At 39.1% G+C, this 17,418-nt stretch overlaps 1 long non-coding RNA gene across 1 annotated transcript in view; it reads left to right on the forward strand.

Moving 5' to 3' along the window:
• Positions 1-17,418, forward strand: part of LOC127506612 (uncharacterized) — a 57,930-nt gene extending 40,512 nt beyond the window's left edge. The window contains exon 2 of the long non-coding RNA XR_007928093.1: positions 16,909-17,418. This is a non-coding gene — a long non-coding RNA (uncharacterized LOC127506612). The remainder of the gene's footprint in view (positions 1-16,908) is intronic.

The following is a 17,418-nucleotide window of genomic DNA, read 5'->3' on the forward strand; positions in this document are numbered from 1 at the left end:
CCACCTTATTCCTACGCCCATGAAGCTTTGTGCGAACTATGGGTGGAACTTCTGTTAAGCTGTAAACAGTCAGTGAAAGACTCGCTCTATGAAAGAAATAATACGTTTTTTTTTTTTTTTAACTGGGTACGAGATGACATTTTTCTACTCACCCTTCAACCAACGAACATTAAAAGGACATTTAAAAGTGTAAAAGCATCAACAAGGTACTTTCAACAGGCCATGAAAAAGCAAGATTCTTTCCACAGAAATAACGGACGGGTTAAATATAACTTTAGTGATATATATCTGTATTATGTAATATACGTTGCCTTTATAAAAATGTCCATGAACTTCAGCATTGCGTGATACTATTTCAAAGTGATTTCCATCATTTTTACAGATAATAAATTGTATTTACCTGTGAAAACAAACCTAGAAAGAGACGTGAGGCTTTGAGGAGAAAAACGAGAGATTCTTCGTTCATTCCAGTGAATTATTAATGGGATATATCGTACATTATATCGGAAGAACAGACCACAAATGTGCAGTATATGTTGTCCTTTTTCATACTATTACAGCGGCATGAAAGGGACAAAAGAAAATAATCACGAGGATAGAAAGCAGCGACTGAAAAGAGCTCTTGCCATAGATATTCGTTATAACATGTTACGTTAAAATACCAAGCGTTACGTTATTCTCATGATGTCTGAATATAAAACATGAAAGAAAAATTGACAGCTCATTCAGTCAAACTGATGGATAAGCTTTATTTGTAGGGCAACCTTAATTTCAGTCTTTTTAAACGGAAGTTCCCCAAACTAGAAGTGCAGCCCATAATTTGAAACGCAGTAGGCTAGTCAGGAATAAGGTGGATAGGGGCAGCATGGGAAGTGGGAGTGCTGTGGACCAGCTACACCAGCACAGTTTTTCTTGACCAGTTAGACCAGCACTAAACCAGTCTGGACCAACATGGCATTCATGCTGGTTTATGCTGGATTTTTCAGCAGGGTGAGTTGACATTATCGTCCCACTCTCTTATCTGTCACCTTCCTCCAATGCATTAAGTATGGAGGTGATATTAATATACTTCCCTCATAATTCAGGAATGGGTGAATTGTCAGAGCAGAAAGTGGACTTTGTCGCTATTAGAGTCCCACTTTCTTATCTGTCGCCCCTCCAGCACAAGTCAGTGATAGTGTAGACGTGGAGCTGAACTCTACAGGCCCTTCAGGAGCAGGTTTGGACACTAAACCAATGAGACAAACATTATAGTCTTTATCCACCTTGTTTTTAACATAAGAGCAGCTCGGCCATTTGTAAATTGAATGTGTCTGGCTTCAGGTGTCATTCGCTTCTGAAGACTTTGGGAAGAGAAGATACAATATGCTTATTCTTTGTCATTTATTTATGAGTGTTTCATCAACTTTGGGCACCTAATATCCCAGGGGTTGAATTTTATTAAAATATAACAGATATAACTTTTGTCTTTTTGTTATAATCCTTTAACCAGACTATCAATGAGAAACAAGAAGTTAAATCAGACTTTATAAACATTGTATTTCAAGCTTGTCAATTCTTTGGATATGTTTATTTTGGGAATTGTCTTTGAAATGTCTTTGAGAGTGAGCTGTAGTCTTCAGGATAATGATTTAAATATTGAGAGTCACTTTGCATTGTCACACATGCTTCAGTGCTCTGAGAGTGTTTATAGTGCTGTGAGTTTAACACTTCATGACTGAGAGCAGAACAGAACACAATCTTCATCATCACACAAGACAAAAGAACAACAATGAACAAAATCACCTTCTTCATCTGGACTCTCACACTGTTTGCTCAAGGTTTGTGTAACGCAGCTCTACAATTATTCTCTTGAAATATTAAATGTTTATAATTTTAAATAATATATATTTTTTTTTTCTTGTTCTTTCTCTCAGAGTGTAGAGGACAGTACACTGTAACTCAGAGTCCATCAATAACAGCAGTTCAACCAGGACAAGAAGTCAGAATAAACTGTAAAACCAGCAGTGCAGTGTATAGTAGTAGTCGTTTAGCCTGGTACTTACAGAAACCTGGAGAAGCTCCTAAACTCCTCATATATGATGCAACAAGCCGTTATACTGGAACTCCATCTAGATTCAGTGGCAGTGGATCTGACAGTGATTTCACTCTGATTATCAGTGGAGTCCAGACTGAAGATACAGGAGATTATTACTGTCAGAGTTTCCACTATCCAAACAGTCAATATGTGTTCACACAGTGATAAAGAGTGGTACAAAAACCTCGGTCAGTCAGACGTCACAGTGATGCACTGATACAGCTGAGAGATACTGCAGCTGCTCATAAACACAATCACACACAACACTGATCACAGACAAACACTAATAACACTAGATCATCTAAATGAACATAAATTTGCTTGAAGCTCATCAGTATTTTTGCACATAACATGAATATTTTGTTGATGTGATCATGGCTTTTATTACAGTAAGGACTGTTATTGTTTTATTAGTGTTTCATAGTAAGGACTGATTGCCAAAACCAGTTTAATAATATGATTGTCATAATTTAATTACATTTTTATAGAATGATTGTAGTGATGTTGTCATTTGTTGTATGTAGAGATTGTGGATCTCTTCTGTTGTGTTTGTCTCTTCTCCATCTTCACTCTCAGTGTTTTTCATCATCTCTCTGTTCCACATGATGTTCACTTGAGTTTCTCTGTAAATTATATTCAATGTTCTGAATTCAATCCAAACATGTTCTCAAGCTCAACTCTTCAACAGTGAATGTAAGCCACATCTTCAAATCTCACACCACTGAATGATTTACTGTCAGAGACTGGGTTGCTCTCCTCAAATATGTCTCAACATCGTCTCAAACTTTGCTCAGATTTGCCAAAGTCTGAAAAAGACCATTTAAATTCGTACAAGGCCAAATGATCTGAGCTTAAGTTAACTTTATTGTTCATTCTGTTTGTCACGGAGCAGAAATTTGTCTTTGACACTGGTGTCATACATATACATAAATACATCCACAGAAGTGCTTAACAACACGACACACACTGACACACAAACACAGAAATAAACAGAATTACACTATCCACATCATTCCTAACATATTTCCAAACATCCCACAACAATAAAAATTCATCTAAACAATCAATTAAAAAGTGCTGTAATGCCAACCGTTCTCTTGCATTATTTCAGAAAATAGTGTGATTTATAATAATCACTGCCATTGGGACAAATAATGTTTTATACGCATTACTTCTGGCCAAAGGAATTTTGAGTTTTCACTCAGATGCGAGCATTTCAAAACCAGAGTGAAGGGGGTGAGTACGGTCTTTAAAAATCACAATTGACATTTTTTTTTTTTTTTTTTTCATAAAACGATCAAACAAGTCCTAGAGTGAGTGTTTATGTCCAGTGATCTTATTTGCCTGATTGGAAACACTTTATAATACTGATCCTTCATTAATGAATAACTACACAGGAACAAATGAGTAATGCATTATTAACACTCTAGTAACTAGTAAAATTAACTATGAACTATTAACCTCAAAAGTTTACAATGACTCCAGTAGTTACTAGAGAGTTATCATGTTTCTCACTTCAGAATACTGATCCAAATAATTAGTGATTCCTTCTGAAGGATTTGGTAATACTTCAGTCATTACTAGTGTGTTACCATGACCTTCGCTTTAGAATTAATTATACATTATGCATCATTCATGTTAATTATGAACCTGTATATAGTAGTTCTTAGTAGTTCTCTGGGAGGAATGAAAAAACAGTTTATTATTTCACTATAGTTAATACAAACCCGATTCCAAAAAAGTTGGGACACTGTACAAATTGTGAATAAAAAAGGAACGCAATGATGTGGAAGTTTCAAATTTCAATATTTTATTCAGAATACAACATAGATGACATATCAAATGTTTAACCCCCAGGGGTCTGAGGATTTTCGGGGCCCTGGAGAAGTTTTGACATTCCCTGACATTTGTGCTTTTTTCAGTTGTTCATAAACATATTAATGGAAAAAGTGTCATTACACTGTATTCAGCACAAACTAGGCTACCATAATATGTGAGGAACATGTATGTACATGTTTGTGTTTTTGAAGGAATAACGTTTATGCGTGGTTATTGAAAAAACAAAAAACTTAAGTCACTGAAATAAAGCCAAAAAATATATATTAAATCTGTGTTCACAAGACTTCTGGGTATTGGAGGTTGTAGACTAGAGTTTTTGCTTCAAAATGATGTAAAAATTATCCTGCATACTCGTTCATTTATAACAATATATTGATTTAGTTTTTGTAAGACACTTTTTGTCAAGAAACACAGTATGCGTGGAGGCGTGAATCATCATGAATAATGGGTGATTTACACCTGAGAAGACAAAAGAATCGCATAAAGAACCTCTAATTACCTGCATATTAATGAGGCCTTTCAGTCAGGTAGGCTGTGAAAAAACCCTCTGTGATCATGTCTCAAGCTCATCATGGTGTATATCAAACATACAAAAAAACAGCAATACTGTGAAATATTATTACAATTTAAAATAATGGTATTCTATTATATACTTTAAAATATAATGTATTTCTGTGATGCAAAGCGTCTGAACATTCATGTTACCTCTATGGCATTTCATATAGTCTTTTAGCTTAAAAACATGCACATTTGGAGAAATATTGATGGATTCTCATGTTTATGTCAATTTTCTATACAGAGGAGTAATATTTATTCAATATTTATTGTCATCACTGTGAACGCTGGATACTGTTTTCAATTCATACTTGCAGCCGGAGGGCGCTCTGTACACCTTTAGTCCACAAATTACTCTAAAGAAGAACAGGACATTCAGGAACTAATGGCATGTCTTCCAGAGATCACTAACCATGGCTTTAACATCCAGATAAACACTTTTCAAGACAATAAATGCACGATTGAGATGATGTATACATGTATTGCCTCAGAATTTGCGTCTGAATAGCGCTCGCTCCGTGGGCGTGGCCGCATTAGCGGATAATGAGCTGAATCACGGGCGTCTGACATGTGTCTCTTTTCATACAGATTACATAAACACAGAATATTTGTTTTCGATTTGACTTACACGATTTAAAACCTGACATTTCAACTTTTTTTTTTTTTTAGACATAAGTCTCATTTTTGTGTCATTAGTATTCACTAAGTTACAGTTCATTTTCTGAGAACTATCAGATTAAACCTCGTTCAGAAGGAGATGACAGATCACGCATCATGTTAGTTTTCTTTATTTTGCAAAAAGCAAAATTTTTTTGTTTTTACTCTGAGTGTACACAAATAAAAGATATACACCATTAAAATGTGTGGACTAACTCTTAATTATATGTGCAACATTGACGGAGTATTTTGAGTCTCTTTCACACTGGTAAGAAAAAAACCGAGGTGGTATCGCCGGCGTGACCGCCGACACGAGGGAGTTAAGAACGGACAGGGAGTGAAGGGAGTGAGTCCATTATATAGGGAGTGCTGATGAGGAAGTCCAGGTGCAGGTGGTGAGTGCTGATGGGGAGATGATGAGGGAAGTGAGTGCAGGTGTGGAGACAAGAGGATCATGGGAAATGTCCGGGAGACAAGGGAACTGTGACAGTACCTCCGCCCTGGAGACCTCATGCAGGTGCAGGGAGAGGAGCGGACTGGAACGGAGGTCTCCAGGGCGGATCCATGAGCCACGGCGGGTCAGAGGCCGAGGGCGGCCACGGCGGGTCAGAGGCCGAGGGCGGCCACGGCGGGTCAGAGGCCGAGGGCGGCCACGGCGGGTCAGAGGCCGAGGGCGGCCACGGCGGGTCAGAGGCCGAGGGCGGCCACGGCGGGTCAGGAGCCTTGGAAACCCCGCCCACATTCTCCCCACCCACGGGTATTAGCCCCCCTCAAAAAAAAAATCATTAAGGGGGCTGAGGAGAAACTTAAGGAGTCCAATGAATGGAGTTGATGTGTGGGCAGGAGTGGGCTCGTGGGCGGCGGCAGCAGTTGGAGCCGGCTCGGCGGAGACTGGAGACACTGGCTCGGCGGAGGCTGGAGCGGCTGGCTCGGCGGCGGCGGCTGGAGCAGAGGGCTCGGCTGCTTGAAGAGGGGTCCAGTCCATCCCCTCATACACAATAAGAAGCCCCACTGGTACTCTGTGGGCTCTGCGGAGACTGGAGAGGGCTCCGCGGAGGCTGGAGAGGGAACCGCGGAGGCTGGAGAGGGAACCGCGGAGGCTGGAGAGGGAACCGCGGAGGCTGGAGAGGGAACCGCGGAGGCTGGAGAGGGAACCGCGGAGGCTGGAGAGGGAACCGCGGAGGCTGGAGAGTGCTTGGCCTTCTTCCTCTTCCTCCTTTTAGTACGCCCGGACTCTGAGGGTTGTGAGTCCGGCAGGACACAGGTGTAAAGTTCACTGGAGGGGTATGTGGAGGAAGATGGAGACTGACGAACTGGCCAGGCCACCCGTGTCTCTGGAGGAACTGGACGAAATAAGCACAGAATATCTGGAACCTCTTCAACAACGAACTCAGAACCATTTAAATACAAAATCAGATTAATAGTATCGTTTAAGGAAACATAATCGTCAGGTTCATCAAAACGGATTGTGCTCTCGTCCAGTCCGTCCAGAAAAAGGGTGTTTAACCAAGCGTCTGACCAATTTGTTAAACAGGCTAACTCGATAAACTCCTCCACATACCTCTCCAGAGAACATCCGTACTGCAGGAGTCCAATAAGGCGGTCTGCAGCCGACATAGGTGTGGGAGGCATGGGAGAAGCTGGAGCCTCGGAGAGGAGAAACAAACCCATGCTTCGTGGATATCCAGACGTTTTAAGGGTCCGTTCTTCTGTTACGGTTGCTGGGTTGTAGAGATGAGGCGTTCACAGAGATCCACAATTAACAGGTATTTATAAATAACAAAGGAGAAGACACAACCAAACACACGTAGTATAACATTAAGAACGGACAGGGAGTGAAGGGAGTGAGTCCATTATATAGGGAGTGCTGATGAGGAAGTCCAGGTGCAGGTGGTGAGTGCTGATGGGGAGATGATGAGGGAAGTGAGTGTAGGTGTGGAGACAAGAGGATCATGGGAAATGGAGTCCGGGAGACAAGGGAACTGTGACAGGAACAGGATTGGCAAAGAACCTCAAGCTGGGATCCAAACTTGATTCACCAGAGACACAGTAGAGCAATATGTCAGTGATCTAACCACGGGACTATCGGCACTGACGCCCATGTGAATTTAAATGGTGATTAAAAACTGTTGCACTTTTTTAAGTTTTTAATGTAAAAATGTGAAAAAAAAAAAAAAAAAAAAAATCAATTTCTTGCAGTTTATTACATGAACTAATAATGAGCCCAGAACAGTGTAGAATGAATGATAGAAAGTGTTCAGTGACCTTACAAAATATTAATAATGACCAAATCAATAATATACAGGATTTTGTCAATAGACTTCAGAAATTTGCATATTATTGTTTAACATGTTTCACAACATGAGGAAGTTGTTGGAAAATACATTTGTGGCTGATCTACAGTCTTCAGGATGAAGATTTAAATAGAGAGAGTCACTTTGCTCCATCTAGATTCAGTGGCAGTGGATCTGGCAGTGATTTCACTCTGACCATCAGTGGAGTCCAGACTGAAGATACAGGAGATTATTACTGTCAGAGTTTACACTGTCCTAGTAGCTGTGTGTTCACACAGTGATAAAGAGTGGTACAAAAACCTCGGTCAGTCAGACGTCACAGTGATGCACTGATACAGCTGAGAGATACTGCAGCTGCTCATTCAACACAATCACACACAACACTGATCACAGACAAACACTAATAACACTAGATCATCTAAATCAACATCAGTCTTATTGAATCTCACGAGTGTCTTACAGATCAACTGTTGATGTGATGATCTCTCAACATAGGATCTTGAGGTTAAGATGATCTTGTGGCCAGGGCCGGATTTATGCATAAGCATTCTAGGCAAGTGCCTATGCTCCCACATCCAGGATAATACATTATTTGTTATTATTGTTGAAAAATTGTTATTATTGTTATTATTTCACTCTAATGCTAAGACTCTAAGACAATTACTTTATAAATTAATACAATTTAAAATGTCGTCACTGTCAGGCAGAAACCTGAATGAGTGCAGAATACACGTAATGTATATTTATATGTGACCCGAGCAGTGGCTGTATAGCTGAGCTATAATAATAGTGACAACGTCACCCTGAGAATTACACCAGAATCATGAATATCATGAAAATCAAGCCAGAATCATCATAATCATCACATGTCCACTAGCAAGTTTATTACGACAATAGTATTAAAAACTCACAAGGTTAAAAAGAACATTTCTCCGTAAATCCGTAATGTGAAGGCTAACACAAGCCAGAAACAACCTCACAGTACTAAAGGTATTTTGTACCTTCCCCTCCAAAACACATATTTATTGTTGTGTTTTGACTTTGAATTTTAATTGTAAGACAGTCAGAATGTAAATCATCATTCTGTAACTCTAGTGTATATTAGTTTGTCTGTTGTAAATCTGTTGTTGTTTGTCTGTTGAGAGATACTGCAGCTGCTGATGGAGGATCACAAACAATGGTGTATTCAAACTTTCAGAAACTTCATTTATTTATTATGATGTACTAAGTAAACATGTGACATTTAATCTTATATCCCTTGCTTGTTCCCCAGGTGAAAAAAAAGTACACTTCCATAATGTACTTAAAGTGCTCTATTTTCTCACACTAATTTTGTACTTAATATACTGAAAATTATTTTTTAGTACTTCTTAAGATAATCTTAAGAACATCTAAGTGTACTCAACTGTTATTTTGAGACACCATGAATATGAACTAAAATGTGCTTTTAACATACTATCTCTTTATTCAAAACATGTATTTAGTTACCGCTTGTAGTACACGTGAACCTATGCAACAACACTTGGCAATAAAGCTGATTCTGACTGTAAACAAACTCTAACAGGAAACGTTTTGGCAAGATTCTCTCATAGTTATGAACAAACATCTTCCAGTAACGTTAATAGAACATTCGTTTAAAGTAATCTGGTCTTTAATAACTTTATTTATATATGATGTTTTTTTTTCTGAAACAGTTTTGTTTGATTTTTAAAGGTTGCTACTTGTTTCAGAACATCAAAAGAACATTTAAAAGTGACGTTCCCATAATGTTTGAAGAATAATAAAATGAAATGTTCTCTTAACATTCACACAACCAAGAAAAAACATTTTTAAAACATTTAAAAAAACTGGACGTTTTTAACGTTCAGAGAATATTTAGAAATAATGTTTTCATAACTTAATGGGAACATTAGCAAAACATTCTTTTTAACATTTTAACATCTTTTTAAAAATTATTCAGTAAGCTGGAATTGTCAAGTGCTTACTTGCAGATGCCAGTGGCACAGGAGTCGAGGAAATTACTCATCATATCCACTCAAAAAGGGTTATTTTGCTATAACCGTTGACCCTTTGGGATTGCCCCGGCCCCTGCATTATTTCAGCAATGGATCAAGTTCTCTTGGGGATTCCAAACACTCACTGCTATCTAGATGACATACCGGTAACAGGACGGGATGATGAGGAACACCTCAAGACACTAGACCAAATACTCACTAGACTGGAGAAATATAGTCTGAAATTGCAGCGTGAAAAATGTGAATTTAATGTGAAGAGTGTCTGGGTCACTTCATCGACGCAGCTGGAATACACAAATCACCAGAAAAGATCAAAGCAATTAAGGAAGCACCTGCACCAACCAGTACGGAAGACGGTTTACCCTCCTTACAGGTCATCAACCTCTAACTGCTATTCTTAGTCCCAACAAGAGCATTCCACCTATGGCAGCAGCCAGAATGCAACGATGGGCTTTGCTATTATCTGCCCATGATTATATCCTTGAGTATAAGAAAGCAGCTTTACATGCCAATGCAGACGGACTGTCATGGCTGTGAATACCAGTGACACACACTGAGAAAATGGACACGGTGGATGTGTTCTATGCTGCCCATGTAGCCACCCTGCCTGTCAGAAGTGCTGAAACTAGGTGTGACACCCTAACGGACCCCACTTTGTCACCTGTGCTGGACATGGTTTCAACTGGACGGTTCCCAAAATCTAAAAAAGTACCCACAGACTTGTTACCTTTTGTGACGCGTCGCCACGAGCTCACAGTCGTTCAAGGATGTTTAATGTGGGGGAGTCGTGTCGTTGTACCTAAAAAAAACTCCGCTACCGAGTGTTAACTGATCTGCATATGAGCCATCCTGGGGTGGTAAGGGTGAAACATCTGGCCCGTAGCTACGTTTGGTGGCCAGGTATTGATGGACAGATCGAGTCTCAGTCCAAATCATGCCAGTCTTGTCAGCGTATCCAAAGTGCCCCCTGTTCTGCACCACTTCACCCATGGATTTGGCCAGCTCATCCTTGGGAAAGGATAAATATGGATTTTGCTGGTCCCTTTGAAGGCCATATGTACTTGATTGTAGTTGATGCGCACTCCAAATAGCCTGAAGTTTCCATTATGGACAGTAAAACCACAAGCAAAACCATTCAGGTCTTACGAGGGCATTTCAGTCATTATGATGTCCCTAATATCATTGTCAGTGACAACACCCCACAGTTATTTGCTGAGGAGTTTTCACTTTTCCTGAAGGCAAATGGGGTGCAACATATCCGTTCTGCGACCTATCACCCCTCTAGTAATGGACAAGCTGAGCGTTTGTCCAAACACTCAAACACACTCTAAAAGCTTCCACAGGATCAGCACCAATCCAACAGAGACTTGATGGATTCCTGTTAACATACAGAAACACTCCACATGCTACTACAAAAGAGCCACCTGCAATGATATTTCTCAATCGCAAGCTAAGAACCCGGCTGGATCTTCTAAAACCTAGTCTCGCCAAAATCGTGAGACAGTCCCAGGATGCTCAGCAGTTACAACACCAAGAACACTCTTGTTGAGAGATTTCATGGATCCTGGTTTGTTCTACAGAAAAAGAGAAAAATGGATACCTGGAGTGGTGATGTCCAGAACGGGACCAGTCTCCTACATCGTCAACGTGGGTGCGGCTGGAACCTGGAAACGTCATGTAGATCAACTACTGAAACAAGGGACTCAGATGGAACCAGAAGTTCTTGTGGATGTGATAACTGACAAATCAGGGACTGGCAACACTGACAAATCACCTTCGGGGACTGTACAAACGAGAAAGGCTATTAAGCATCATCCTAACCGTCTTACTTGGACACCTGACCGTTATCAAGCATCCTAATGTGTATGGATGTTAAAGGAAGAGATTCATATGCAGTAGTTTGAATAAGACGTGCTTGCTAAACTGTGGTTAAAGTTGAATTAAAGAAAAGAAATACCTTGTTGTGTATGATCACTTTTGATTTAAGTTGGGAGGAAATGTTATGTATTTAATGTTAGAAACTGGGTTATCCTGCAATTGTTGTCTTATGCTTTAGATGGCGCTGTGTTATGGCGTATACCTCTCTCACGGAAAGTAAAAGTTGAGTTGTAAGTGCCCTCGGCCTCGGCCTCCATCGTGTTATTGCTATCTATAGCTCCTTAAAGTATAATGATATTCTGATAGACACAACAGCAGCACGCGCTGTTGTAAATCCTGCCCACTTCTTTGCATTGTCACACATGCTTCAGTGCTCTGAGAGTGTTTATAGTGCTGTGAGTTTAACACTTCATGACTGAGAGCAGAACAGAACACAATCTTCATCATCACACAAGACAAAAGAACAACAATGAACACAATCACCTTCTTCATCTGGACTCTCACTCTGTTTATTCAAGGTAAGACTGATAAAAACTGACTCTGGTTTTGGTGTTCTTGTAAAAGTATATGATAGTAGTAGTTTTAAACAATAATTGTTTTTCTTTTCTCTTCTTCAGAATCCAGAGGAGTGACTCTGACTCAACCTGAAGTTAAAACTGTCCAACAGGGTCAAACAGCTACAATAGAGTGTCATATAGATGTAGGAATATTAAGCAGCTACTTAGCCTGGTATCAGCAGAAACCTGGAGAAGCTCCTAAACTCCTGATTTATTATATAAACAGACGTTATACTGGAACTCCATCTAGATTCAGTGGCAGTGGATCTGGCAGTGATTTCACTCTGACCATCAGTGGAGTCCAGACTGAAGATACAGGAGATTATTACTGTCAGAGTGCACACAGTGGTCCAGTGTTCACACAGTGATAAAGAGTGGTACAAAAACCTCGGTCAGTCAGACGTCACAGTGATGCACTGATACAGCTGAGAGATACTGCAGCTGCTGATGGAGGATCACAAACAACACAATGGTGAATCAAACCTTTCAGAAACTTTATTTATTATGATGTGTTTAATAAACATGTAACATACAATCTTATATCCCTTATACTAAACTGGACTAAAATCTGGAGAAAATGTGAGTGGTGCTCGTACCTGCAAAACTTTACACTACAATATTATCTGTATTATTTACTGTAGGAAAGTCAATCCCTTTAATTGGACTTCCATACTTCACCACTAGAGGGTCACATGTCTTTTACATAACTGAGTTTTACACACCTTTCCTTTAAGACTGTGGCTGCATCCAAAATCATTCTTCACATTCTCTATATAGTAGGTCAAAAACAGTATGTTACAACAGAAGTATGTCTGAATTCACAGTCTGAATGTTTCTATGATAAAGTCTGTATGGTGTCCTGGTGGCCTGTAAACAGTAGCCAGCACAAATGTCAAACAGGATCGTACGCTAGACAACGTTACATAAAGCACCATCACTTCGAATTATTTATATTTGAAAGACTTCTGAGTAATACTGAAGATAATGACAACATGGCAGATGTAGTACGTCCAGATTACATTCATACACACTCATACTATACAGAACATACTTTTTAAGCGATCGTGAAGTAATTGATCAAAATAAGTGCCTACTGAAGAGAGTATGTGATTCAGATTAAGATTACTTTATCACACTACATGATATATGTGGAAGTGTCAGTGAATTTCACATGATGGTTGATTGTTTATTATTCATTTATGTTTATGATGGGAAATGTTTAATATCTGTAACAGTTTAACAGAAGGATTGTTCATATTTGTGTCTAATTTACATAATTTGTCATTGTTTCAGACCACACTCACCCTCATTCATTCATACAAACACAACTGCTCACAGACGTGACCTGTTTTCTGAATCCAGCGTATCATTAATAGTTTTGTGGATTGAACTCTTGGAGCTCTTACTCTCTAACCGAGTCAAGGACGATCTCAGCAGTCCAGAGGCTTTAGACACTGACAGTGTTTCATTATAAACTGATGAACATGAACAAACCTCATCTCTCCATTAGTCCAACTCTTCTGACTCATTTCAGAGAATAAAGTGTGGACAGTGAAACTCATATTTGATCATCAGGTGATTCTGTTCCTCTCAGAATAGAGCAGCTCCATCAGCAGATGTTCAGCGTCCTCACAGGAGCTTCATGTTACTGGAATCCACTGCTTCTCTTGTTTCTGGAGATACACTGGGAAAGTTCAGATAAGACCTTGTTATTACTAAAAGGAAAAAAATAAATAAACCCATTTCACCACAAGTCTGATGTTGAAGAAACAGTCGTGTCTGACTCAAATAATTACTGGAGATCAGGTTATAAATGGAGATGAAGCAGTCGCAGGTTTAGTGTTTGTTAACAGCGGGGTTTGTCGCCCACATTACAGTAAGGATGTGTTTGTTTCTGCTAGATGCAGTTGTGTTTTACCCCAATGAATGTTTATCTGTTTCATATCCTCTTCTTTCTTTTTCTTCTTTTCTTCCTTTTTCTTCTCTTGTCCCTCGTAATACACACCAAAGTTCAGGAAAACCTGCATGATCCCAAAGTGACTGTGGAAATTACTGAAGCACATCTGATAAAAACCTGCTGAGATACACATGATCATTCATTCGTTCATTCATTCATTTATTCATTCAACTTTTTTTTTTTTTTTTGTAATTTTTGGAGTTTGAAAGTGTGACTTTTAATATGATACTTTGATATTAAATAATTTAGTATAATTTTTCCTTTAATGTTTCATTAAAAAGAAAACACACATTAACAACATTAATTTTTCATTTCTGTGTGAATTATTCTCTGTCTGGGATTCACTGCATGGTCCACATGAAATCCACTTCGAGTTCTAGAAACAGATGATTTTTCTGTTCATAACGTGGGCAGCAGATGTACTAAAACACGTATCAAGGTGAGACTCACCAGTCTCCTCAACACTGAACACAATCTGACCACTTTCATCTTCAGCTGTGCCGATTATTAATCCGCTCGGAGCATTAACAATCACAGACAGATGTCTATCAAGGGCCACACAGTCACCAGCTGGACCTGAACACACACATACTGAGCTGAAACATTCAAACCATTCAAGTACATACTAATATTTAAATGCAGAACAATGTCTTACCATGAAGTGTAAGTAGAAGCTCTCACCATAGTGAGCAAAGTGCCAGAAGCACTGGAGATCTCCGGCACACAGCATGATGACAAAGTCATACTGATCCACTGCCCAGAAGAGCTATGATTATTATTATTATTATTATTATTATTTACAATAAAGCTGCTAATTTACATTTAATAGTGATGTATTGTTTTTTAAACATCCTGTTTTAAACATTGAATTAAAACATGTCAATAAAGATGACCAAAGTTATAATGATTCTCATATTTTACCTTTTCGATTTAAAGGACATTTCACTATCAAGGACCACACCACATCCATGAATGATGGAGAATTATTTACTGAAGAAAGTTAGGGATGAATAGGGAGAGGATGAAGGGGAAGGGGATGATAGTCAGGTTGATCTGAGTGATTAGGACCCCCGATACAACCTGGAAAGGAAGAGAAGAGGGGATGATAAGGATTGTTGAATGGATAAGAGAGAGGGAGGGGAAGGGAGGGTTCAAGAGAACAAGACAAACAGTACTGTAGGTTTTGAGAAGTCAGGTGATTGTTTGAGGTGCGGCCCCGCTCCTGAACCTCAGCTAACTAGTTAAGTTCATAGATATTTGTAACACAGTTCATTGTTGTGGGAAGAAGGAGGGCGGGAACCGGCAAACGTTCAACATTACTTTAATACAAAATAAACAAATACAAAACGAAAGTAAAATGGCGGCAGTCCCTCGCGGGCGACACAATCTTCATCATCACACAAGACAAAAGAACAACAATGAACAAAATCACCTTCTTCATCTGGACTCTCACACTGTTTGCTCAAGGTTTGTGAAATACAGTTGTTGTTTTTTTGTTTGTTTGTTTTTTGTTTTTTTTAATTCTATTAAAATGTCAAATATCATTTTCATTCAGCTCTACAATTATTCTCTTGAAATATTAAATGTTTATAATTTTAAATAATATATATATATTTTTTTTTTTTTTTTTTTTTTTTTTTTCAGAGTGTAGAGGACAGATCACTGTAACTCAGAGTCCATCAATAACAGCAGTTCAACCAGGACAAGAAGTCAGAATAAACTGTAAAACCAGCAGTGGAGTGTATGATGGTGATCGTTTAGCCTGGTACTTACAGAAACCTGGAGAAGTTCCTAAACTCCTGATTTATCAGATCAACACCCTCCAGTCAGGAACTCCATCTAGATTCAGTGGCAGTGGAGCTAGATATGGAACTGATTTTACTCTGACCATCAGTGGAGTCCAGACTGAAGATACAGGAGATTATTACTGTCAGAGTTTCCACTATCCAAACAGTCAATATGTGTTCACACAGTGATAAAGAGTGGTACAAAAACCTCGGTCAGTCAGACGTCACAGTGATGCACTGATACAGCTGAGAGATACTGCAGCTGCTGATGGAGGATCACAAACAACACAATGGTGTATCAAACTTTTCAGAAACATTATTTATTTATTTTGATGTACTAAGCATGTAACATCATCTTTATATTATATAAATGTTAGTGGTGCTTGGTCCTGCAAAACTTTCCACTACAATGTAATCTAACTGCAGGAAAGTCCGTCACTTTAACTGCACTTCCATGCTTCATCACTAGATGGCGTGTCTGTTACATAACTGAGTTCCCTATCTGTCAGTCACTTTGACGTTGTGTCGATGTGATGACACTAGTGTAGTGTTTCTCAACCTTTTTTACTCGATGGCCTCCTCCTTCACCAGATCAATACTGCAGTGCCCCCCTAAGATGCCTGACATTTCCTCTTATACTGAACTTCCACAGCAAAGAGAGAAAAGTGTTTGTATTTAAGCCTTTTTATGTCAAAACGACCTCTGCTTCCCCGTCGACATACAGCATGAGCACAAATGCTTAAAGGGGAAACAATAAATCTTCCTATGGTGTCCCAGTAATTGTTCCTGATTAAACCACTGAAAATACAACATTACATACAAGTTTTGCTTAAATTAACTCAATTATAGAATTGTTTCTTTATTTCTCTATGGCATGGTGTCGCCCTCAGGCAACATAAAAGGTTTTTGGGCTTCACAGCGGATCTATATATGACGCGTCTGTTCAATGAAATGAGGGGCTGAAGTGGGTGCAGCCTTTTCTGTTTATCCACATTTCATGATGGATATATTATCAGGGACCCCCAAGGGTTAAATAAAAACAAACAAAACAAGCCCTATAATTTAATAAAATAACACATATTATGAAGACACTTCATATTTAATGGTATTAGATGATTTGATAGTTGCATTTAATTGATTACAACTTCAATAAAACATTTGCATTTTGCATTTCAACTCTTAAAGCGCTGCAGGACTAGCCTACAGCAAACACTGAACCAGACTATTAAATGTTGAGCAAGGGATCTCATTGGCTGCAGGATCAGCAGAGACCAATCAGCCTGAGTCATTAGGTATTGATGTGATTGCTTACAGACTGCATGTAAAGGACCGATCGAAGCCTGTGCCATCTTCAGTTTCATGACTGAACTAGATTTCTGACATGACAGTTCTTGGAGAGTTTGTCATGGTAATGAATATGACAATGTTAATGTGTTTGGTCTGCTGCTGTTGATTATATCTGCTGTAGAGTACAGAACTTTCCACTGCCAAAACACACACAACATGCTGCTGCTGTACGAGCAAACATGAATCACCCCATAGCAGATCTGGACAGGTGGAGCTGGGGGAGGTGGAGGGTTTCTGAAAGTACACTGCACTGCTACAGCAAACAATAGACAAGTGTTGAATGTTGAGCAGCAAGATCATTGACTACTGATACAGCAGGAATCATTCAGTTGTGTCCTGTAGAGAATGATGTGTAAATGTGTATGTCTGACTCTGTATATTTACTGTTACTGTGCTTTGGTGATGTAAAGCCTTTCTTTTAACCCTGTCAGTAAAACTATTGGACTCTGAATGTA

This window comes from Ctenopharyngodon idella, chromosome 24, assembly GCF_019924925.1.
Source record: "Ctenopharyngodon idella isolate HZGC_01 chromosome 24, HZGC01, whole genome shotgun sequence".
Lineage (NCBI taxonomy): Eukaryota > Metazoa > Chordata > Actinopteri > Cypriniformes > Xenocyprididae > Ctenopharyngodon > Ctenopharyngodon idella.